General features: G+C 42.5%; 13 non-coding genes across 13 annotated transcripts; all 13 read right to left on the reverse strand.

The window, feature by feature from the left end:
* Positions 1-384: 384 nt before the first annotated feature.
* On the reverse strand, positions 385-466 carry trnas-uga (transfer RNA serine (anticodon UGA)). The gene has a single exon. It is a non-coding gene; the product is annotated as a tRNA-Ser (tRNA).
* Positions 467-2058: 1592 nt separating this feature from the next.
* On the reverse strand, positions 2059-2140 carry trnas-uga (transfer RNA serine (anticodon UGA)). Its single transcript has one exon. It is a non-coding gene; the product is annotated as a tRNA-Ser (tRNA).
* Positions 2141-3728: 1588 nt separating this feature from the next.
* trnas-uga (transfer RNA serine (anticodon UGA)) lies at positions 3729-3810 on the reverse strand. The gene has a single exon. It is a non-coding gene; the product is annotated as a tRNA-Ser (tRNA).
* A 5482-nt stretch (positions 3811-9292) lies between these two features.
* trnas-aga (transfer RNA serine (anticodon AGA)) lies at positions 9293-9374 on the reverse strand. Its single transcript has one exon. It is a non-coding gene; the product is annotated as a tRNA-Ser (tRNA).
* Positions 9375-11019: 1645 nt separating this feature from the next.
* trnas-aga (transfer RNA serine (anticodon AGA)) lies at positions 11020-11101 on the reverse strand. The gene has a single exon. It is a non-coding gene; the product is annotated as a tRNA-Ser (tRNA).
* A 1588-nt stretch (positions 11102-12689) lies between these two features.
* Positions 12690-12771, reverse strand: trnas-uga (transfer RNA serine (anticodon UGA)). Its single transcript has one exon. It is a non-coding gene; the product is annotated as a tRNA-Ser (tRNA).
* An 846-nt stretch (positions 12772-13617) lies between these two features.
* trnas-aga (transfer RNA serine (anticodon AGA)) lies at positions 13618-13699 on the reverse strand. Its single transcript has one exon. It is a non-coding gene; the product is annotated as a tRNA-Ser (tRNA).
* Positions 13700-15287: 1588 nt separating this feature from the next.
* On the reverse strand, positions 15288-15369 carry trnas-uga (transfer RNA serine (anticodon UGA)). Its single transcript has one exon. It is a non-coding gene; the product is annotated as a tRNA-Ser (tRNA).
* Positions 15370-16961: 1592 nt separating this feature from the next.
* On the reverse strand, positions 16962-17043 carry trnas-uga (transfer RNA serine (anticodon UGA)). Its single transcript has one exon. It is a non-coding gene; the product is annotated as a tRNA-Ser (tRNA).
* Positions 17044-18574: 1531 nt separating this feature from the next.
* trnas-uga (transfer RNA serine (anticodon UGA)) lies at positions 18575-18656 on the reverse strand. The gene has a single exon. It is a non-coding gene; the product is annotated as a tRNA-Ser (tRNA).
* A 1592-nt stretch (positions 18657-20248) lies between these two features.
* trnas-uga (transfer RNA serine (anticodon UGA)) lies at positions 20249-20330 on the reverse strand. Its single transcript has one exon. It is a non-coding gene; the product is annotated as a tRNA-Ser (tRNA).
* Positions 20331-21546: 1216 nt separating this feature from the next.
* On the reverse strand, positions 21547-21628 carry trnas-aga (transfer RNA serine (anticodon AGA)). Its single transcript has one exon. It is a non-coding gene; the product is annotated as a tRNA-Ser (tRNA).
* A 1591-nt stretch (positions 21629-23219) lies between these two features.
* trnas-uga (transfer RNA serine (anticodon UGA)) lies at positions 23220-23301 on the reverse strand. Its single transcript has one exon. It is a non-coding gene; the product is annotated as a tRNA-Ser (tRNA).
* Positions 23302-24442: the final 1141 nt, after the last annotated feature.

Below are 24442 nucleotides of genomic sequence, written 5' to 3' on the forward strand. Positions count from 1 at the left end.
ATTTTACATGATATGTTTTGATAAATTGTTGAAGACCCTAATCTGATATTAGAAGATAAAGTTACCTGCGGAAAGATACACTTTGGTGGCAATATTCGAACATGCAAGGGGCGACCACAATGGATTTCTAGTCCATCGTCTTAACCACTCAGTCATCACAGTATGCCAGTTTTAGGTGAGATTTTCCAAGTACAATACAGATTTTGCCAAATTGCCAAAGATCCATAGTCCAAACACTGTATTCGTCCAACAAAACACAGTTTACCCTAATACAACCATTCTTGTAGAATAATGTGGATTTTACATTTTGCATGATGCGATTTGTTCAACTGTTGAAAAGTCTTATCAGATGAGAGAACACCCGGTTCTCCTCTAAAAAGCCCACGTTGGCAGCAGGATTTGAACCTACGAGGGGAGACCCCAATGGATTTCAAGTCCATCGCCTTAACCACTCAGCCACACCAACAAAGTTTCCCCGTTGCAGGTTACATTTTCCAAGTACAATACAAATATTGCTACACTGCAGAAACCCATCAGCCACATGCACTCACTCCTCCCATTGAAGCAGATGAGGTTGCCGACTGTTGAAGGATCTAGAATACTCATCCTTGTTGTTCGACATTGGTGAGTATGAATTCCATCTTTCTCGTGTCTTGGGAATTCCGATGCTTTTGTTCTGAGAGGGAATGTGTTCTACCTTGTCCCGCTGGATCTGTGGAGGTTTCTCCGAAATTACACGTGGCATTCAGAAATTTGAATCAGTCTTGAAATTGCAAAAGATCCTTAGATTCTCCTCTGAAAAGCTCACTTTGGCAGCAGGATAAGAACCTACGAGGGGACACCCAAGTGAATTTTTAGTCCATCACCCTGACCACTCGGCCACACCAACACAGTTGCCCTCCAGAGGTGACATTTTCTGACGACAATACATATTTTGCTAGGGGGCAAAATTCCATCAGCCCCAAGCACTCACTTTGATTCCATTGAAGCAGATGACGTTGCCGACTAATGGAGGAGAGAGAATACTCATCCTTTGTTTTCTGCTTTTGTGAGTATGAATTCGATCTTCCTCGTGTCTTTGAAATTCCGATGCTTTTGTTCCGTGAAGCAATGTGTTCTACATTGTCCCTCTGGAGCTGAGGAGGTTTCTCCAAAAACAGGCACGGTTTTAAGAAGTTTGAATCAGTCTTTCATATACAAAAGAACCACGTTTTAAATCCAGTCCTGCTACAATTGAAGGTAGTTTACACTAATACAATGTTTCTTGACCGACAAAAGGTTCCAACTTGAGATGAGGTGGCTGAGTGGTGAAGGCAATGCATTGCTAATACATTGTGTTCTGCACACTCGCCGATACTTGACATTTAAAATGGGACTCATATAATGGGAAATGTGTCTTACCGTGTTAATCGGAATAGGAGGTGGGTCTATGGAAATATGAACATTGTGTTCTACACAAGTGGGTATAAATTCCACCCTCGCTGGACCTTAACATATCAAATTATGATGATAATATTGGAAAGGTGTTTGACCTCTTTAGATATGGGAATAGTACTTTGGTAATATAAGCAGTTTTGAGAAATTTATGTCGTTAAATTGCCAAAAAGAAACACAGTCCTTGTCCGACAAAAGGGCATTCGCAGAACTACGACCCTTCCATATGGATAAATGGGGATTTTACATGATATGTTTTGATAAATTGTTGAAGACCCTAATCTGATATTAGAAGATAAAGTTACCTGCGGAAAGATACACTTTGGTGGCAATATTCGAACATGCAAGGGGCGACCACAATGGATTTCTAGTCCATCGTCTTAACCACTCAGTCATCACAGTATGCCAGTTTTAGGTGAGATTTTCCAAGTACAATACAGATTTTGCCAAATTGCCAAAGATCCATAGTCCAAACACTGTATTCGTCCAACAAAACACAGTTTACCCTAATACAACCATTCTTGTAGAATAATGTGGATTTTACATTTTGCATGATGCGATTTGTTCAACTGTTGAAAAGTCTTATCAGATGAGAGAACACCCGGTTCTCCTCTAAAAAGCCCACGTTGGCAGCAGGATTTGAACCTACGAGGGGAGACCCCAATGGATTTCAAGTCCATCGCCTTAACCACTCATCCACACCAACAAAGTTTCCCCGTTGCAGGTTACATTTTCCAAGTACAATACAAATATTGCTACACTGCAGAAACCCATCAGCCACATGCACTCACTCCTCCCATTGAAGCAGATGAGGTTGCCGACTGTTGAAGGAGATAGGATACTCATCCTTGTTGTTCTACATTGGTGAGTATGAATTCCATCTTTCTCGTGTCTTGGGAATTCCGATGCTTTTGTTCTGAGAGGGAATGTGTTCTACCTTGTCCCTCTGGATCTGTGGAGGTTTCTCCGAAATTACACGTGGCATTCAGAAATTTGAATCAGTCTTGAAATTGCAAAAGATCCTTAGATTCTCCTCTGAAAAGCTCACTTTGGCAGCAGGATAAGAACCTACGAGGGGACACCCAAGTGAATTTTTAGTCCATCACCCTGACCACTCGGCCACACCAACACAGTTGCCCTCCAGAGGTGACATTTTCTGACGACAATACATATTTTGCTAGGGGGCAAAATTCCATCAGCCCCAAGCACTCACTTTGATTCCATTGAAGCAGATGACGTTGCCGACTAATGGAGGAGAGAGAATACTCATCCTTTGTTTTCTGCATTTGTGAGTATGAATTCGATCTTCCTCGTGTCTTTGAAATTCCGATGCTTTTGTTCCGTGAAGCAATGTGTTCTACATTGTCCCTCTGGAGCTGAGGAGGTTTCTCCAAAAACAGGCACGGTTTTAAGAAGTTTGAATCAGTCTTTCATATACAAAAGAACCACGTTTTAAATCCAGTCCTGCTACAATTGAAGGTAGTTTACACTAATACAATGTTTCTTGACCGACAAAAGGTTCCAACTTGAGATGAGGTGGCTGAGTGGTTAAGGCAATGCATTGCTAATACATTGTGTTCTGCACACTCGCCGATACTTGACATTTAAAATGGGACTCATATAATGGGAAATGTGTCTTACCGTGTTAATCGGAATAGGAGGTGGGTCTATGGAAATAAGAACATTGTGTTCTACACAAGTGGGTATAAATTCCACCCTCGATGGACCTTAACATATCAAATTATGATGATAATATTGGAAAGGTGTTTGACCTCTTTAGATATGGGAATAGTACTTTGGTAATATAAGCAGTTTTGAGAAATTTATGTCGTTAAATTGCCAAAAAGAAACACAGTCCTTGTCCGACAAAGGGCATTTACAGAACTACGACCCTTCCATATGGATAAATGGGGATTTTACATATGTTTTGTTAAATTGTTGAAGAACCTAATCTGATATTAGAAGATAAAGTTACCTGCGGAAAGATACACTTTGGTGGCAGTATTCGAACATGCAAGGGGCGACCACAATGGATTTCTAGTCCATCGTCTTAACCACTCAGTCATCACAGTATGCCTGTTGTAGGTGAGATTTTCCAAGTACAATACAGATTTTGCCAAATTGCCAAAGATCCATGGTCCAAACACTGTATTCGTCCAACAAAACACAGTTTACCCTAATACAACCATTCTTGTAGAATAATGTGGATTTTACATTTTGCATGATGCGATTTGTTCAACTGTTGAAAAGTCTTATCAGATGAGAGAACACCCGGTTCTCCTCTAAAAAGCCCACGTTGGCAGCAGGATTTGAAGCTACGAGGGGAGACCCCAATGGATTTCAAGTCCATCGCCTTAACCACTCAGCCACACCAACACAGTGTCCCCGTTGCAGGTTACATTTTCCAAGTCTAATACAAATATTGCTACACTGCAGAAACACATCAGCCACATGCACTCACTCCTCCCATTGAAGCAGATGAGGTTGCCGACTGTTGAAGGATCTAGAATACTCATCCTTGTTGTTCGACATTGGTGAGTATGAATTCCATCTTTCTCGTGTCTTGGGAATTCCGATGCTTTTGTTCCGTGAGGCGATGTGTTCTACCTTGTCCCTCTAGATCTGTGGAGGTTTCTCCCAAATTACACGTGGCATTCAGAAAATTGAATCAGTTTTTTAATTGCAAAAGAAATTAAGTCTAAAAACAGTCTTGTTCGAGCAAAACTGGGTTTGTAATGTCCTTCAAGGAGATGTGCTAGGGGGCAGAAATCCATCAGCCCCAAGTTTGTAATGTCCTTCAAGATGTGGACGCTTATCTGATAATATAAGCACTCTTTTTGATCCCAGATGAGGTTGCAGACTAATGAAGGAGATAGAATACTCATCTTGTTGTGATATGCCTTAACGTGTCCGTTGCTACATAGTTGCTATGGTCCTTTTATGTTCTGGTCTTTTATGATGTCATATAGGCTTGATTCCTTGAGTATTTAAGAGCAAGTTATTCAGAGACACATCGTCAGTACGTTAAGCTTTCTTCATGTGAGGATGTCAGCCATGTTCCATGTGTTCTTAATCCAGGCCTGCTTGTTATTACTTGGAATTTTGTATATAAAGACTTTTACGTCGCCACCTCCGTCTCCTGTCTGCTTTTGGGTCCAAACCCCTCTCCTCACGTGACAGCACGTACTGACCATCATGGACCCAGCAGACCCAGAGGACCCAATCCACCGCGCCATGAGGGCACAAGGGGCACTGCTCGGCCAGCACGACCAAATCCTGAGGGAGGCTATGGAGTCTATTCAGAACCTCTCCAACACCGTCAACTCATTGACTATCCAGATGACGTCCAGCGCTCCACCACAATCGTCATCACCCACTCCGGCCCACACGTCCAATCAAGGAGTGACTGACTCACCCGCTACTGCTGTGCCTTTTCACCGTGAACCCAACATTCCGCCACCTGAACATTATTCTGGGGAGGTAGGAGCCTGTGTCCAATTCCTAGTAAACTGTTCCTTGGTTTTTGAGCAACAACCTTGCGCTTTTTTGGATGATCGCGCCAAGCTGGCCTATGTCATTAACTTGCTTCGGGGAAAAGCAGGGAAGTGGGCCAATTCCTTGTGGGAGTCAAAGTCAGAAACATTGAGATCATTTTCTGCTTTTTCCGAGGAGATGCGCAGAGTCTTTGATCAGCCCTTCCGTACCGAGTCTTCAGGCAAACGACTATGGGCATTACGTCAGGGCTCACAGTCAGCTGCAGAATATGCCATAGAGTTCAGGATTTTAGCCTCTGAAACAAGATGGAATGAGGCAGGACAGAGAACAGCCTTCGTTTGCGGACTGTCCGAAGAGCTTCAAGACGAACTGTCTACACGGGATGAGCCTGAGTCCCTCGAGCAATTAATCTCCTTAGTGATTCGGATTGACAAGCGCATCAGAGAACGCCGTCGCAGTGCCAGACCTGCCCACCCTAACTCCCCTCACACGGCCATTCCGCGACGGATCGCCCAGCCTTTTACAAGCACCTTGATGCCTGCTTCTGCCGGGGAAGAACCCATGCAACTTAGCAGAACTCGCCTCTCCCAGGAGGAACGCGCCCGGCGGGTTGCGCAGGGTCTTTGTCTCTACTGTGGAAAGCCTGGGCACTTTATCAATCAGTGCTCACTCGTACCCAGGGGTCCTCTTGATACCACAGAACGCCGCCTTAGGGTAAGCGACACGAGAACCTCTACTGAACCTCCTCGTCGCATTAACTTGCATGCCACTGTCTCCTCCCTCATGCATGATCAACCTTCAGAGAGGCAGGATCCGGAGACCATCATCCCCTCTTCATTTTTCATCAGGGCGGCTGTGTGGGACATTGAGCAAGCCGTCTTGCAGGCCCAACAACAGCAACCAGATCCTGGCTCGGGCCCTCCGGATCCACTCTTTGTCCCAGATTCTGTCCGCTCTCAAGTCCTGCAATTGGGACATTCTTCCAAGTTGGCTTGTCATCATTGAATTGAACCCTCCAATTCCTGCGGCAACGCTTCTGGTGGCCCCGAATGGCTCAAGATGTGAGGGAGTTCGTCGCTGCTTGCCACACCTGCTCTCGGGGGAAGCCTTCTCACCATCGCCCAATGGGTCTTCTGCAACCCCTGCCCATCCCCAGCCGCCCCTGGTCCCACCAGTCGGTCGATTTCGTCTCTGGCCTGCTGCCCTCCGAGGGAAACACGGTCATACTGACTGTAGTTGACCGTTTCTCCAAGATGGTTCACTTCATTCCATTACCCAAACTTCCTTCCGCATTTGAGACGGCAAACATCCTAGTGAACCACGTCTTCAAGCTTCATGGCATCCCCATTGACATTGTTTCTGACCGGGGTCCCCAGTTCACATCCCAGGTATGGCAAGCTTTCTGTAAAGCTCTGGGAGTGTCCTCTAGCCTGTCTTCAGGTTATCATCCCCAGACCAATGAACATCAGAGAGAGTCAATCAGGATCTGGAGTCATCCCTCAGGTGTGTTTCGGCCCGCCGTCCTGCTTCCTGGAGCCTACACCTACCATGGATCGAGTATTCCCACAATTCCCTCACCTCCTCATCCATGGGCATGTCTCTGTTCATGGTCGCATATGGATATCAACCTCCACTATTCCCTTCCCCGGAACAAGCGGTCGCCGTTCCCTCTGTCCGCGCTCATCTGCGGCGTTGCCATGCCGTATGGAGACATGCCAGAGCCGTCCTGTCCCGCACAGCCCAGCGCAACCAACAACTGGCCGATAGATATCGATCTCCGGCCCCTGACTATCGCCCAGGGCAAATGGTTTGGCTATCCTCCCGTGACCTTCCCCTCCAGACTGATTCCCGCAAACTAGCCCCCAGATTCATTGGACCGTTTGAGAATGAGAAGGTCATTAAGATAAGATAAGATAAGATAAGATGTCCTTTATTAATCCCACAATGGGGAAATTTGAGGTGTTACAGCAGCAAAGATATAGATCACACAGAGTCGGCGGCGTAATGTAGCCGTTAATGTATAACATTAGCAGCAGACATTCATAACAATGCATGCAAATATACACAGTATAAACGTATCTAGTTTAAGGAAACACTCCTAATGTCTGTCCATTATACAGAGGGGGAAACACTGTAATGATAAAAACTACTAAATGATTGAAAATACTGCAATGATAAAAATATTGCAATGATAAAAGTACTGTGATAGTAAAAGTACCGCAATGATACGAATACTGCAATTATAAAAGTACTGCAAGGATAAAAGTACTGTAATAGTGAACGTCCTGCAATGGTAGAAATACTGCAGAGATAGAAGTACAGTAATAAGAATATGGTAATGTAAACAAAATACATCATTGGTCAATATTTAAGTACACCCTTGGCTGAAAGTGCAGTAGCGGTTTATATTGCATCCTAGGACTGCACAATTGCACTAATGCCCGCCCGTTTGTAGGCCTGACCCAATGTTCTTGTTAAAAAGTCTGACAGCAGTAGGCAGGAAGGAGCGCCGAAATCTCTCTTTGGTACAGCGAGGGTGTAAAAGTCTATTACTGAAGGAGCTGTGAAGTGTTCTAAGAGTGTCATAGAGTGGGTGGGCTGGGTTGTCCAGCATTGATGACAGTTTTGCCGTCATCCTCCTGCCCCCCACTGAGTCCACAGAGTCCAGGGAGCAGCCCAGGACAGAGCTGGCCCTCCTCACTAGTTTGTCCAGTCTCTTTTTGTCCCGGCTTGAGATGCCTCCTGCCCAGGAGACCACTCCATAGAAAATGACCGGTGAAACCACCGAGTCATAGAAGTTCCTGAGGAGTGTTCCCCGAACGCCAAAGGACCTCAGCCTCCTGAGTAGGAAGAGTCTGCTCTGACCCTTCCTATAGAGAGCATCTGTGTTGTCGCTCCAGTCCAGTTTATTGTTCAGATGAACACCCAGGTACTTGTAAGTTGAGACCCTCTCAACGTCTGTTCCCTGGATATTCACTGGTGCAGGTGGAGAGTGCTGACGCATTAACCCTTCTGCTGTCCGTTTGAAGCTCCCGGCCTCCCTCCAGGTCCACCCAACTTTTCATGTCTCCCTCCTGAAGCCAGTCTCCTCCAGCCCCCTCAGTCCTCCTCCCGAGCTCCCCCCTCCGCCACTGGACGTTGATGGTCACCCCGCTTACATTGGGAAGAAGATTTTGGATGTACGTCGGCGTGGTCGGGGTTTTCAATATTTAGTTGACTGGGAGGGTTACGGCCCTGAGGAGCGTTCCTGGATTTCGAGATCCCTCATCCTGACACCCTCTCTGCTACGGGACTTCTACCGTGAGTTCCCTCACAAGCCAGGAAAGGCACCAGGTGGTGCCCATTGGGGGGGGGGGGTACTGTTGTGATATGCCTTAATGTGTCTGTTGCTACACAGTTGCTATGGTCCTTTTATGCTCTGGTCTTTTATGATGTCATAGAGGCTTGATTCCTTGAGTATTTAAGAGCAAGTTATTCAGAGACACATCGTCAGTACGTTCAGCTTTCTTCATGTGAGGATGTCAGCCATATCCCCATGTGTTCTGAATCCAGGCCTGCTTGTTATTACTTGGAATTTTGTATATAAATACTTTTACGTCGCCACCTCCGTCTCCTGTCTGCTTTTGGGTCCAAGCCCCTCTCCTCACGTGACACATCTTTTGTTTTCTACATTTGCGAGTATGAATTCCATCTTCCTCGTGTCTTTGAAATTCCGATGCTTTTGTTCCGTAAAGCAACGTGTTCTAGGTTGTCCCTCTGGAGTTGTGGCGGTTTCTCCAAAAACAGGCACGGTTTTCAGAAGTTTGAATCAGTCTTTCATATACAAAAAAAACCAAGGTTTAAATCCCGTCCTGCTGCAATTGAAGGTAGTTTACACTAATACGTTTCTTGACCGAAAAGAATTTCGAACTTGAGATAAGTTGGCTGAGTGGTTAAGACAATGGATTATTAATACATTGTGTTCTGCACACTTGCCGATACTTGACATTTAAAATGGGACTGATACAATGGGAAAAGTGTCCTACCGTGCTAATCGGAATAGGTGGTGGGTTTATGGAAATAAGAACATCGTGTACTACACACGTTTGGATAAATTCCACCCTTGTTGGACCATAACATATCAAATTAAGATGATGCTATTGGAAAGGTGTTTGACCTCTTTGGATATGGGAATGGTACTTTGGTAATATAAGCAGTTTTCGGAAATTTGTATGTCGTTAAATTGTGAAAGAAACACGGTCCTTGTCCGACAAAACGGGGTTAGCAGAAATGCAACCGAACCATGTATATAAATGGGAATGTTACGTGATATGTTTTATTAAATTCTGATATTAGAACATCAAGTTCCCTTCTAAAACGTACACGTTGGTGGCAGGATTTGAACCTGCGAGGGGAGACCCCAATGGATTTCTAGTCCATCGCCTTAACCACTCGGCCACACCAACACAATGTCCCATGCACAGGAGCCATTTTCCAAGTACAATACAGATATTGCTACACTGCAGAAAACCATAAGCCACATGCACTCACACTTACCATAGAAGCAGATGAGGTAGCCGACCGACTGTTGAAGGAGATAGGACACTCATCCTTGTTGTTCTACATTGGTGAGTATGAATTCCATCTTTCTCGTGTCTTGGGAATTCCGATGCTTTTGTTCTGAGAGGGAATGTGTTCTACCTTGTCCCTCTGGATCTGTGGAGGTTTCTCCGAAATTACACGTGGCATTCAGAAATTTGAATCAGTCTTGAAATTGCAAAAGATCCTTAGATTCTCCTCTGAAAAGCTCACTTTGGCAGCAGGATAAGAACCTACGAGGGGACACCCCCGTAAATTTTTTGACCATCACCCTGACCACTCGGCCACACCAACACAGTTGCCCTCCAGAGGTGACATTTTCTGACGACAATACATATTTTGCTAGGGGGCAAAATTCCATCAGCCCCAAGCATTCACTTTGATTCCATTGAAGCAGATGACGTTGCCGACTAATGGAGGAGAGAGAATACTCATCCTTTGTTTTCTGCATTTGTGAGTATGAATTCGATCTTCCTCGTGTCTTTGAAATTCTGATGCTTTTGTTCCGTGAAGCAATGTGTTCTACATTGTCCCTCTGGAGCTGAGGAGGTTTCTCCAAAAACAGGCACGGTTTTAAGAAGTTTGAATCAGTCTTTCATATACAAAAGAACCACGTTTTAAATCCAGTCCTGCTACAATTGAAGGTAGTTTACACTAATACAATGTTTCTTGACCGACAAAAGGTTCCAACTTGAGATGAGGTGGCTGAGTGGTTAAGGCAATGCATTGCTAATACATTGTGTTCTGCACACTCGCCGATACTTGACATTTAAAATGGGACTCATATAATGGGAAATGTGTCTTACCGTGTTAATTCTACATTTGTGAGTATGAATTCCATCTTCCTCGTGTCTTTGAAATTCCGATGCTTTTGTTCCGTAAAGCAACGTGTTCTAGGTTGTCCCTCTGGAGTTGTGGCGGTTTCTCCAAAAACAGGCACGGTTTTCAGAAGTTTGAATCAGTCTTTCATATAAAAAAAAAACAAGGTTTAAATCCCGTCCTGCTGCAATTGAAGGTAGTTTACACTACTACGTTTCTTGACTGAAAAGAATTTCGAACTTGAGATAAGTTGGCTGAGTGGTTAAGACAATGGATTATTAATACATTGTGTTCTGCACACTTGTCGATACTTGACATTTAAAATGGGACTGATACAATGGGAAAAGTGTCCTACCGTGCTAATCGGAATAGGTGGTGGGTTTATGGAAATAAGAACATTGTGTACTACACACGTGGGGATAAATTCCACCCTTGTTGGACCTTAACATATCAAATTAAGATGATGCTATTGGAAAGGTGTTTGACCTCTTTGGATATGGGAATGGTACTTTGGTAATATAAGCAGTTTTCGGAAATTTGCAGGTCGTTAAATTGTGAAAGAAACACGGTCCTTGTCCGACAAAACGGGGTTTGCAGAAATGCAACCGATCCATGTATATAAATGGGAATGTTACGTGATATGTTTTATTAAATTCTGATATTAGAACATCAAGTTCCCTTCTAAAAGGTACACGTTGGTGGCAGGATTTGAACCTGCGAGGGGAGACCCCAATGGATTTCTAGTCCATCGCCTTAACCACTCGGCCACACCAACAAAATGTCCCATGAACAGGTGCCATTTTCCAAGTACAATACAGATATTGCTACACTGCAGAAAACCATAAGCCACATGCACTCACACTTCCCATAGAAGCAGATGAGGTAGCCGACTGTTGAAGGAGATAGGATACTCATCCTTGTTGTTCTACATTGGTGAGTATGAATTCCATCTTTCTCGTGTCTTGGGAATTCCGATGCTTTTGCTCTGAGAGGGAATGTGTTCTACCTTGTCCCTCTGGATCTGTGGAGGTTTCTCCGAAATTACACGTGGCATTCAGAAATTTGAATCAGTCTTGAAATTGCAAAAGATCCTTAGATTCTCCTCTGAAAAGCTCACTTTGGCAGCAGGATAAGAACCTACGAGGGGACACCCCAGTGAATTTTTAGTCCATCACCTTGACCACTCGGCCACACCAACACAGTTGCCCTCCAGAGGTGTCATTTTCTGACGACAATACATATTTTGCTAGGGGGCAAAATTCCATCAGCCCCAAGCACTCACTTTGATTCCATTGAAGCAGATGACGTTGCCGACTAATGGAGGAGAGAGAATACTCATCCTTTGTTTTCTGCATTTGTGAGTATGAATTCGATCTTCCTCGTGTCTTTGAAATTCCGATGCTTTTGTTCCGTGAAGCAATGTGTTCTACATTGTCCCTCTGGAGCTGAGGAGGTTTCTCCAAAAACAGGCACGGTTTTAAGAAGTTTGAATCAGTCTTTCATATACAAAAGAACCACGTTTTAAATCCAGTCCTGCTACAATTGAAGGTAGTTTACACTAATACAATGTTTCTTGACCGACAAAAGGTTCCAACTTGAGATGAGGTGGCTGAGTGGTTAAGGCAATGCATTGTTAATACATTGTGTTCTGCACACTCGCCGATACTTGACATTTAAAATGGGACTCATATAATGGGAAATGTGTCTTACCGTGTTAATCGGAATAGGAGGTGGGTCTATGGAAATAAGAACATTGTGTTCTACACAAGTGGGTATAAATTCCACCCTCGCTGGACCTTAACATATCAAATTATGATGATAATATTGGAAAGGTGTTTGACCTCTTTAGATATGGGAATAGTACTTTGGTAATATAAGCAGTTTTGAGAAATTTATGTCGTTAAATTGCCAAAAAGAAACACAGTCCTTGTCCGACAAAGGGCATTTACAGAACTACGACCCTTCCATATGGATAAATGGGGATTTTACATATGTTTTGTTAAATTGTTGAAGAACCTAATCTGATATTAGAAGATAAAGTTACCTGCGGAAAGATACACTTTGGTGGCAGTATTCGAACATGCAAGGGGCGACCACAATGGATTTCTAGTCCATCGTCTTAACCACTCAGTCATCACAGTGTGCAAGTTGTAGGTGAGATTTTCCAAGTACAATACAGATTTTGCCAAATTGCCAAAGATCCATGGTCCAAACACTGTATTCGTCCAACAAAACACAGTTTACCCTAATACAACCATTCTTGTAGAATAATGTGGATTTTACATTTTGCATGATGAGATTTGTTCAACTGTTGAAAAGTCTTATCAGATGAGAGAACACCCGGTTCTCCTCTAAATAGCCCACGTTGGCAGCAGGATTTGAACCTACGAGGGGAGACCCCAATGGATTTCAAGTCCATCGCCTTAACCACTCGGCCACACCAACAAAGTGTCCCCGTTGCAGGTTACATTTTCCAAGTCTAATACAAATATTGCTACACTGCAGAAACCCATCAGCCACATGCACTCACTCCTCCCATTGAAGCAGATGAGGTTGCCGACTGTTGAAGGATCTAGAATACTCATCCTTGTTGTTCGACATTGGTGAGTATGAATTCCATCTTCCTCGTGTCTTTGAAATTCCGATGCTTTTGTTCCGTAAAGCAACGTGTTCTAGGTTGTCCCTCTGGAGTTGTGGCGGTTTCTCCAAAAACAGGCACGGTTTTCAGAAGTTTGAATCAGTCTTTCATATAAAAAAAAAACAAGGTTTAAATCCCGTCCTGCTGCAATTGAAGGTAGTTTACACTACTACGTTTCTTGACTGAAAAGAATTTCGAACTTGAGATAAGTTGGCTGAGTGGTTAAGACAATGGATTATTAATACATTGTGTTCTGCACACTTGTCGATACTTGACATTTAAAATGGGACTGATACAATGGGAAAAGTGTCCTACCGTGCTAATCGGAATAGGTGGTGGGTTTATGGAAATAAGAACATTGTGTACTACACACGTGGGGATAAATTCCACCCTTGTTGGACCTTAACATATCAAATTAAGATGATGCTATTGGAAAGGTGTTTGACCTCTTTGGATATGGGAATGGTACTTTGGTAATATAAGCAGTTTTCGGAAATTTGCAGGTCGTTAAATTGTGAAAGAAACACGGTCCTTGTCCGACAAAACGGGGTTTGCAGAAATGCAACCGATCCATGTATATAAATGGGAATGTTACGTGATATGTTTTATTAAATTCTGATATTAGAACATCAAGTTCCCTTCTAAAAGGTACACGTTGGTGGCAGGATTTGAACCTGCGAGGGGAGACCCCAATGGATTTCTAGTCCATCGCCTTAACCACTCGGCCACACCAACAAAATGTCCCATGAACAGGTGCCATTTTCCAAGTACAATACAGATATTGCTACACTGCAGAAAACCATAAGCCACATGCACTCACACTTCCCATAGAAGCAGATGAGGTAGCCGACTGTTGAAGGAGATAGGATACTCATCCTTGTTGTTCTACATTGGTGAGTATGAATTCCATCTTTCTCGTGTCTTGGGAATTCCGATGCTTTTGCTCTGAGAGGGAATGTGTTCTACCTTGTCCCTCTGGATCTGTGGAGGTTTCTCCGAAATTACACGTGGCATTCAGAAATTTGAATCAGTCTTGAAATTGCAAAAGATCCTTAGATTCTCCTCTGAAAAGCTCACTTTGGCAGCAGGATAAGAACCTACGAGGGGACACCCCAGTGAATTTTTAGTCCATCACCTTGACCACTCGGCCACACCAACACAGTTGCCCTCCAGAGGTGTCATTTTCTGACGACAATACATATTTTGCTAGGGGGCAAAATTCCATCAGCCCCAAGCACTCACTTTGATTCCATTGAAGCAGATGACGTTGCCGACTAATGGAGGAGAGAGAATACTCATCCTTTGTTTTCTGCATTTGTGAGTATGAATTCGATCTTCCTCGTGTCTTTGAAATTCCGATGCTTTTGTTCCGTGAAGCAATGTGTTCTACATTGTCCCTCTGGAGCTGAGGAGGTTTCTCCAAAAACAGGCACGGTTTTAAGAAGTTTGAATCAGTCTTTCATATACAAAAGAACCACGTTTTAAATCCAGTCCTGCTACAATTGAAGGTAGTTTACACTAATACAATGTTTCTTGACCGACAAAAGGTTCCAACTTGAGATGAGGTGGCTGAGTGGTTAAGGCAATGCATTGTTAATACATTGTGTTCTGCACACTCGCCGATACTTGACATTTAAAATGGGACTCATATAATGGGAAATGTGTCTTACCGTGTTAATCGGAATAGGAGGTGGGTCTATGGAAATAAGAACATTGTGTTCTACACAAGTGGGTATAAATTCCACCCTCGCTGGACCTTAACATATCAAATTATGATGATAATATTGGAAAGGTGTTTGACCTCTTTAGATATGGGAATAGTACTTTGGTAATATAAGCAGTTTTGAGAAATTTATGTCGTTAAATTGCCAAAAAGAAACACAGTCCTTGTCCGACAAAGGGCATTTACAGAACTACGACCCTTCCATATGGATAAATGGGGATTTTACATATGTTTTGTTAAATTGTTGAAGAACCTAATCTGATATTAGAAGATAAAGTTACCTGCGGAAAGATACACTTTGGTGGCAGTATTCGAACATGCAAGGGGCGACCACAATGGATTTCTAGTCCATCGTCTTAACCACTCAGTCATCACAGTGTGCAAGTTGTAGGTGAGATTTTCCAAGTACAATACAGATTTTGCCAAATTGCCAAAGATCCATGGTCCAAACACTGTATTCGTCCAACAAAACACAGTTTACCCTAATACAACCATTCTTGTAGAATAATGTGGATTTTACATTTTGCATGATGAGATTTGTTCAACTGTTGAAAAGTCTGATCAGATGAGAGAACACCCGGTTCTCCTCTAAAAAGCACACGTTGGCAGCAGGATTTGAACCTACGAGGGGAGAACCCAATGGATTTCAAGTCCATCGCCTTAACCACTCGGCCACACCAACAAAGTGACCCCGTTGCAGGTTACATTTTCCAAGTCTAATACAAATATTGCTACACTGCAGAAACACATCAGCCACATGCACTCACTCCTCCCATTGAAGCAGATGAGGTTGCCGACTGTTGAAGGATCTAGAATACTCATCCTTGTTGTTCGACATTGGTGAGTATGAATTCCATCTTTCTCGTGTCTTGGGAATTCCGATGCTTTTGTTCTGAGAGGGAATGTGTTCTACCTTGTCCCTCTGGATCTGTGGAGGTTTCTCCGAAATTACACGTGGCATTCAGAAATTTGAATCAGTCTTGAAATTGCAAAAGATCCTTAGATTCTCCTCTGAAAAGCTCACTTTGGCAGCAGGATAAGAACCTACGAGGGGACACCCAAGTGAATTTTTAGTCCATCACCCTGACCACTCGGCCACACCAACACAGTTGCCCTCCAGAGGTGACATTTTCTGACGACAATACATATTTTGCTAGGGGGCAAAATTCCATCAGCCCCAAGCACTCACTTTGATTCCATTGAAGCAGATGACGTTGCCGACTAATGGAGGAGAGAGAATACTCATCCTTTGTTTTCTGCATTTGTGAGTATGAATTCGATCTTCCTCGTGTCTTTGAAATTCCGATGCTTTTGTTCCGTGAAGCAATGTGTTCTACATTGTCCCTCTGGAGCTGAGGAGGTTTCTCCAAAAACAGGCACGGTTTTAAGAAGTTTGAATCAGTCTTTCATATACAAAAGAACCACGTTTTAAATCCAGTCCTGCTACAATTGAAGGTAGTTTACACTAATACAATGTTTCTTGACCGACAAAAGGTTCCAACTTGGGATGAGGTGGCTGAGTGGTTAAGGCAATGCATTGCTAATACATTGTGTTCTGCACACTCGCCGATACTTGACATTTAAAATGGGACTCATATAATGGGAAATGTGTCTTACCGTGTTAATCGGAATAGGAGGTTGGTCTATGGAAATATGAACATTGTGTTCTACACAAGTGGGTATAAATTCCACCCTCGCTGGACCTTAACATATCAAATTATGATGATAATATTGGAAAGGTGTTTGACCTCTTTAGATATGGGAATAGTACTTTGGTAATATAAGCAGTTTTGAGAAATTTATGTCGTTAAATTGCCAAAAAGAAACACAGTCCTTGTCCGACAAAAGGGCATTTGCAGAACTACGACCCTTCCATATGGATAAATGGGGATTTTACATGATATGTTTTGATAAATTGTTGAAGACCCTAATCTGATATTAGAAGATAAAGTTACCTGCGGAAAGATACACTTTGGTGGCAGTATTCGAACATGCAAGGGGCGACCACAATGGATTTCTAGTCCATCGTCTTAACCACTCAGTCATCACAGTATGCCAGTTTTAGGTGAGATTTTCCAAGTACAATACAGATTTTGCCAAATTGCCAAAGATCCATAGTCCAAACACTGTATTCGTCCAACAAAACACAGTTTACCCTAATACAACCATTCTTGTAGAATAATGTGGATTTTATATTTTGCATGATGCGATTTGTTCAACTGTTGAAAAGTCTTATCAGATGAGAGAACACCCGGTTCTCCTCTAAAAAGCCCACGTTGGCAGCAGGATTTGAAACTACGAGGGGAGACCCCAATGGATTTCAAGTCCATCGCCTTAACCACTCGGCCACACCAACAAAGTGTCCCCCTTGCAGGTTACATTTTCCAAGTCTAATACAAATATTGCTACACTGCAGAAACCCATCAGCCACATGCACTCACTCCTCCCATTGAAGCAGATGAGGTTGCCGACTGTTGAAGGATCTAGAATACTCATCCTTGTTGTTCGACATTGGTGAGTATGAATTCCATCTTTCTCGTGTCTTGGGAATTCCGATGCTTTTGTTCCGTGAGGCGATGTGTTCTACCTTGTCCCTCTAGATCTGTGGAGGTTTCTCCCAAATTACACGTGGCATTCAGAAAATTGAATCAGTTTTTTAATTGCAAAAGAAATTAAGTCTAAAAACAGTCTTGTTCGAGCAAAACTGGGTTTGTAATGTCCTTCAAGGAGATGTGCTAGGGGGCAGAAATCCATCAGCCCCAAGTTTGTAATGTCCTTCAAGATGTGGACGCTTATCTGATAATATAAGCACTCTTTTTGATCTCAGATGAGGTTGCAGACTAATGAAGGAGATAGAATACTCATCTTTTGTTTTCTACATTTGTGAGTATGAATTCCATCTTCCTCGTGTCTTTGAAATTCCGATGCTTTTGTTCCGTAAAGCAACGTGTTCTAGGTTGTCCCTCTGGAGTTGTGGCGGTTTCTCCAAAAACAGGCACGGTTTTCAGAAGTTTGAATCAGTCTTTCATATAAAAAAAAAAACAAGGTTTAAATCCCGTCCTGCTGCAATTGAAGGTAGTTTACACTACTACGTTTCTTGACTGAAAAGAATTTCGAACTTGAGATAAGTTGGCTGAGTGGTTAACACAATGGATTATTAATACATTGTGTTCTGCACACTTGTCGATACTTGACATTTAAAATGGGACTGATACAATGGGAAAAGTGTCCTACCGTGCTAATCGGAATAGGTGGTGGGTTTATGGAAATAAGAACATTGTGTACTACACACGTGGGGATAAATTCCACCCTTGTTGGACCTTAACATATCAAATTATGATGATGCTATTGGAAAGGTGTTTGACCTCTTTGGATATGGGAATAGTACTTTGGTAATATAAGCAGTTTTGAGAAATTTATGTCGTTAAATTGCCAAAAAGAAACACAGTCCTTGTCCGACAAAGGGGATTTACAGAACTACGACCCTTCCATATGGATAAATGGGGATTTTACATATGTTTTGTTAAATTGTTGAAGAACCTAATCTGATATTAGAAGATAAAGTTACCTGCGGAAAGATACACTTTGGTGGCAGTATTCGAACATGCAAGGGGCGACCACAATGGATTTCTAGTCCATCGTCTTAACCACTCAGTCATCACAGTGTGCAAGTTGTAGGTGAGATTTTCCAAGTACAATACAGATTTTGCCAAATTGCCAAAGATCCATGGTCCAAACACTGTATTCGTCCAACAAAACACAGTTTACCCTAATACAACCATTCTTGTAGAATAATGTGGATTTTACATTTTGCATGATGAGATTTGTTCAACTGTTGAAAAGTCTTATCAGATGAGAGAACACCCGGTTCTCCTCTAAAAAGCACACGTTGGCAGCAGGATTTGAACCTACGAGGGGAGAACCCAATGGATTTCAAGTCCATCGCCTTAACCACTCGGCCACACCAACAAAGTGTCCCCGTTGCAGGTTACATTTTCCAAGTCTAATACAAATATTGCTACACTGCAGAAACACATCAGCCACATGCACTCACTCCTCCCATTGAAGCAGATGAGGTTGCCGACTGGTGAAGGATCTAGAATACTCATCCTTGTTGTTCGACATTGGTGAGTATGAATTCCATCTTTCTCGTGTCTTGGGAATTCCGATGCTTTTGTTCTGAGAGGGAATGTGTTCTACCTTGTCCCTCTGGATCTGTGGAGGTTTCTCCGAAATTACACGTGGCATTCAGAAATTTGAATCAGTCTTGAAATTGCAAAAGATCCTTAGATTCTCCTCTGAAAAGCTCACTTTGGCAGCAGGATAAGAACCTACGAGGGGACACCCAAGTGAATTTTTAGTCCATCACCCTGACCACTCGGCCACACCAACACAGTTGCCCTCCAGAGGTGACATTTTCTGACGACAATACATATTTTGCTAGGGGGCAAAATTCCATCAGCCCCAAGCACTCACTTTGATTCCATTGAAGCAGATGACGTTGCCGACTAATGGAGGAGAGAGAATACTCATCCTTTGTTTTCTGCATTTGTGAGTATGAATTCGATCTTCCTCGTGTCTTTGAAATTCCGATGCTTTTGTTCCGTGAAGCAATGTGTTCTACATTGTCCCTCTGGAGCTGAGGAGGTTTCTCCAAAAACAGGCACGGTTTTAAGAAGTTTGATTCAGTCTTTCATATACAAAAGAACCACGTTTTAAATCCAGTCCTGCTACAATTGAAGGTAGTTTACACTAATACAATGTTTCTTGACCGACAAAAGGTTCCAACTTGGGATGAGGTGGCTGAGTGGTTAAGGCAATGCATTGCTAATACATTGTGTTCTGCACACTCGCCGATACTTGACATTTAAAATGGGACTCATATAATGGGAAATGTGTCTTACCGTGTTAATCGGAATAGGAGGTTGGTCTATGGAAATATGAACATTGTGTTCTACACAAGTGGGTATAAATTCCACCCTCGCTGGACCTTAACATATCAAATTATGATGATAATATTGGAAAGGTGTTTGACCTCTTTAGATATGGGAATAGTACTTTGGTAATATAAGCAGTTTTGAGAAATTTATGTCGTTAAATTGCCAAAAAGAAACACAGTCCTTGTCCGACAAAAGGGCATTTGCAGAACTACGACCCTTCCATATGGATAAATGGGGATTTTACATGATATGTTTTGATAAATTGTTGAAGACCCTAATCTGATATTAGAAGATAAAGTTACCTGCGGAAAGATACACTTTGGTGGCAGTATTCGAACATGCAAGGGGCGACCACAATGGATTTCTAGTCCATCGTCTTAACCACTCAGTCATCACAGTATGCCAGTTTTAGGTGAGATTTTCCAAGTACAATACAGATTTTGCCAAATTGCCAAAGATCCATAGTCCAAACACTGTATTCGTCCAACAAAACACAGTTTACCCTAATACAACCATTCTTGTAGAATAATGTGGATTTTATATTTTGCATGATGCGATTTGTTCAACTGTTGAAAAGTCTTATCAGATGAGAGAACACCCGGTTCTCCTCTAAAAAGCCCACGTTGGCAGCAGGATTTGAAACTACGAGGGGAGACCCCAATGGATTTCAAGTCCATCGCCTTAACCACTCGGCCACACCAACAAAGTGTCCCCCTTGCAGGTTACATTTTCCAAGTCTAATACAAATATTGCTACACTGCAGAAACCCATCAGCCACATGCACTCAATCCTCCCATTGAAGCAGATGAGGTTGCCGACTGTTGAAGGATCTAGAATACTCATCCTTGTTGTTCGACATTGGTGAGTATGAATTCCATCTTTCTCGTGTCTTGGGAATTCCGATGCTTTTGTTCCGTGAGGCGATGTGTTCTACCTTGTCCCTCTAGATCTGTGGAGGTTTCTCCCAAATTACACGTGGCATTCAGAAAATTGAATCAGTTTTTTAATTGCAAAAGAAATTAAGTCTAAAAACAGTCTTGTTCGAGCAAAACTGGGTTTGTAATGTCCTTCAAGGAGATGTGCTAGGGGGCAGAAATCCATCAGCCCCAAGTTTGTAATGTCCTTCAAGATGTGGACGCTTATCTGATAATATAAGCACTCTTTTTGATCCCAGATGAGGTTGCAGACTAATGAAGGAGATAGAATACTCATCTTTTGTTTTCTACATTTGTGAGTATGAATTCCATCTTCCTCGTGTCTTTGAAATTCCGATGCTTTTGTTCCGTAAAGCAACGTGTTCTAGGTTGTCCCTCTGGAGTTGTGGCGGTTTCTCCAATAACAGGCACGGTTTTCAGAAGTTTGAATCAGTCTTTCATATAAAAAAAAAAACAAGGTTTAAATCCCGTCCTGCTGCAATTGAAGGTAGTTTACACTACTACGTTTCTTGACTGAAAAGAATTTCGAACTTGAGATAAGTTGGCTGAGTGGTTAAGACAATGGATTATTAATACATTGTGTTCTGCACACTTGTCGATACTTGACATTTAAAATGGGACTGATACAATGGGAAAAGTGTCCTACCGTGCTAATCAGAATAGGTGGTGGGTTTATGGAAATAAGAACATTGTGTACTACACACGTGGGGATAAATTCCACCCTTGTTGGACCTTAACATATCAAATTAAGATGATGCTATTGGAAAGGTGTTTGACCTCTTTGGATATGGGAATGGTACTTTGGTAATATAAGCAGTTTTCGGAAATTTGTATGTCGTTAAATTGTGAAAGAAACACGGTCCTTGTCCGACAAAACGGGGTTTGCAGAAATGCAACGGATCCATGTATATAAATGGGAATGTTACGTGATATGTTTTATTAAATTCTGATATTAGAACATCAAGTTCCCTTCTAAAAGGTACACGTTGGTGGCAGGATTTGAACCTGCGAGGGGAGACCCCAATGGATTTCTAGTCCATCGCCTTAACCACTCGGCCACACCAACACAATGTCCCATGAACAGGTGCCATTTTCCAAGTACAATACAGATATTGCTACACTGCAGAAAACCATAAGCCACATGCACTCACACTTCCCATAGAAGCAGATGAGGTAGCCGACTGTTGAAGGAGATAGGATACTCATCCTTGTTGTTCTACATTGGTGAGTATGAATTCCATCTTTCTCGTGTCTTGGGAATTCCGATGCTTTTGCTCTGAGAGGGAATGTGTTCTACCTTGTCCCTCTGGATCTGTGGAGGTTTCTCCGAAATTACACGTGGCATTCAGAAATTTGAATCAGTCTTGAAATTGCAAAAGATCCTTAGATTCTCCTCTGAAAAGCTCACTTTGGCAGCAGGATAAGAACCTACGAGGGGACACCCCAGTGAATTTTTAGTCCATCACCCTGACCACTCGGCCACACCAACACAGTTGCCCTCCAGAGGTGACATTTTCTGACGACAATACATATTTTGCTAGGGGGCAAAATTCCATCAGCCCCAAGCACTCACTTTGATTCCATTGAAGCAGATGACGTTGCCGACTAATGGAGGAGAGAGAATACTCATCCTTTGCTTTCTGCATTTGTGAGTATGAATTCGATCTTCCTCGTGTCTTTGAAATTCCGATGCTTTTGTTCCGTGAAGCAATGTGTTCTACATTGTCCCTCTGGAGCTGAGGAGGTTTCTCCAAAAACAGGCACGGTTTTCAGAAGTTTGAATCAGTCTTTCATATCCAAAAGAACCACGTTTTAAATCCAGTCCTGCTACAATTGAAGGTAGTTTACACTAATACAATGTTTCTTGACCGACAAAAGGTTCCAACTTGAGATGAGGTGGCTGAGTGGTTAAGGCAATGCATTGCTAATACATTGTGTTCTGCACACTCGCCGATACTTGACATTTAAAATGGGACTCATATAATGGGAAATGTGTCTTACCGTGTTAATCGGAATAGGAGGTGGGTCTATGGAAATAAGAACATTGTGTTCTACACAAGTGGGTATAAATTCCACCCTCGATGGACCTTAACATATCAAATTATGATGATAATATTGGAAAGGTGTTTGACCTCTTTAGATATGGGAATAGTACTTTGGTAATATAAGCAGTTTTGAGAAATTTATGTCGTTAAATTGCCAAAAAGAAACACAGTCCTTGTCCGACAAAGGGCATTTGCAGAACTACGACCCTTCCATTTGGATAAATGGGGATTTTACATGATATGTTTTGTTAAATTGTTGAAGACCCTAATCTGATATTAGAAGATAAAGTTACCTGCGGAAAGATACACTCTGGTGGCAGTATTCGAACATGCAAGGGGCGACCACAATGGATTTCTAGTCCATCGTCTTAACCACTCAGTCATCACAGTATGCCTGTTGTAGGTGAGATTTTCCAAGTACAATACAGATTTTGCCAAATTGCCAAAGATCCATAGTCCAAACACTGTATTCGTCCAACAAAACACAGTTTACCCTAATACAACCATTCTTGTAGAATAATGTGGATTTTACATTTTGCATGATGCGATTTGTTCAACTGTTGAAAAGTCTTATCAGATGAGAGAACACCCGGTTCTCCTCTAAAAAGCCCACGTTGGCAGCAGGATTTGAACCTACGAGGGGAGACCCCAATGGATTTCAAGTCCATCGCCTTAACCACTCGGCCACACCAACAAAGTGTCCCCGTTGCAGGTTACATTTTCCAAGTACAATACAAATATTGCTACACTGCAGAAACCCATCAGCCACATGCACTCACTCCTCCCATTGAAGCAGATGAGGTTGCCGACTGTTGAAGGATCTAGAATACTCATCCTTGTTGTTCGACATTGGTGAGTATGAATTCCATCTTTCTCGTGTCTTGGGAATTCCGATGCTTTTGTTCCGTGAGGCGATGTGTTCTACCTTGTCCCTCTAGATCTGTGGAGGTTTCTCCCAAATTACACGTGGCATTCAGAAAATTGAATCAGTTTTTTAATTGCAAAAGAAATTAAGTCTAAAAACAGTCTTGTTCGAGCAAAACTGGGTTTGTAATGTCCTTCAAGGAGATGTGCTAGGGGGCAGAAATCCATCAGCCCCAAGTTTGTAATGTCCTTCAAGATGTGGACGCTTATCTGATAATATAAGCACTCTTTTTTATCCCAGATGAGGTTGCCGACTAATGAAGGAGATAGAATACTCATCTTTTGTTTTCTACATTTGTGAGTATGAATTCCATCTTCCTCGTGTCTTTGAAATTCCGATGCTTTTGTTCCGTAAAGCAACGTGTTCTAGGTTGTCCCTCTGGAGTTGTGGCGGTTTCTCCAAAAACAGGCACGGTTTACAGAAGTTTGAATCAGTCTTTCATATAAAAAAAAAAAAACAAGGTTTAAATCCCGTCCTGCTGCAATTGAAGGTAGTTTACACTAATACGTTTCTTGACCGAAAAGAATTTCGAACTTGAGATAAGTTGGCTGAGTGGTTAAGACAATGGATTATTAATACATTGTGTTCTGCACACTTGTCGATACTTGACATTTAAAATGGGACTGATACAATGGGAAAAGTGTCCTACCGTGCTAATCGGAATAGGTGGTGGGTTTATGGAAATAAGAACATTGTGTACTACACACGTGGGGATAAATTCCACCCTTGTTGGACCTTAACATATCAAATTAAGATGATGCTATTGGAAAGGTGTTTGACCTCTTTGGATATGGGAATGGTACTTTGGTAATATAAGCAGTTTTCGGAAATTTGTATGTCGTTAAATTGTGAAAGAAACACGGTCCTTGTCCGACAAAACGGGGTTTGCAGAAATGCAACCGATCCATGT

Source organism: Idiotropiscis lumnitzeri, chromosome 19 (assembly GCF_059441095.1).
Source record: "Idiotropiscis lumnitzeri isolate Australia: NSW breed Sydney's pygmy pipehorse chromosome 19, RoL_Ilum_1.0, whole genome shotgun sequence".
In the NCBI taxonomy this organism is placed as follows: domain Eukaryota; kingdom Metazoa; phylum Chordata; class Actinopteri; order Syngnathiformes; family Syngnathidae; genus Idiotropiscis; species Idiotropiscis lumnitzeri.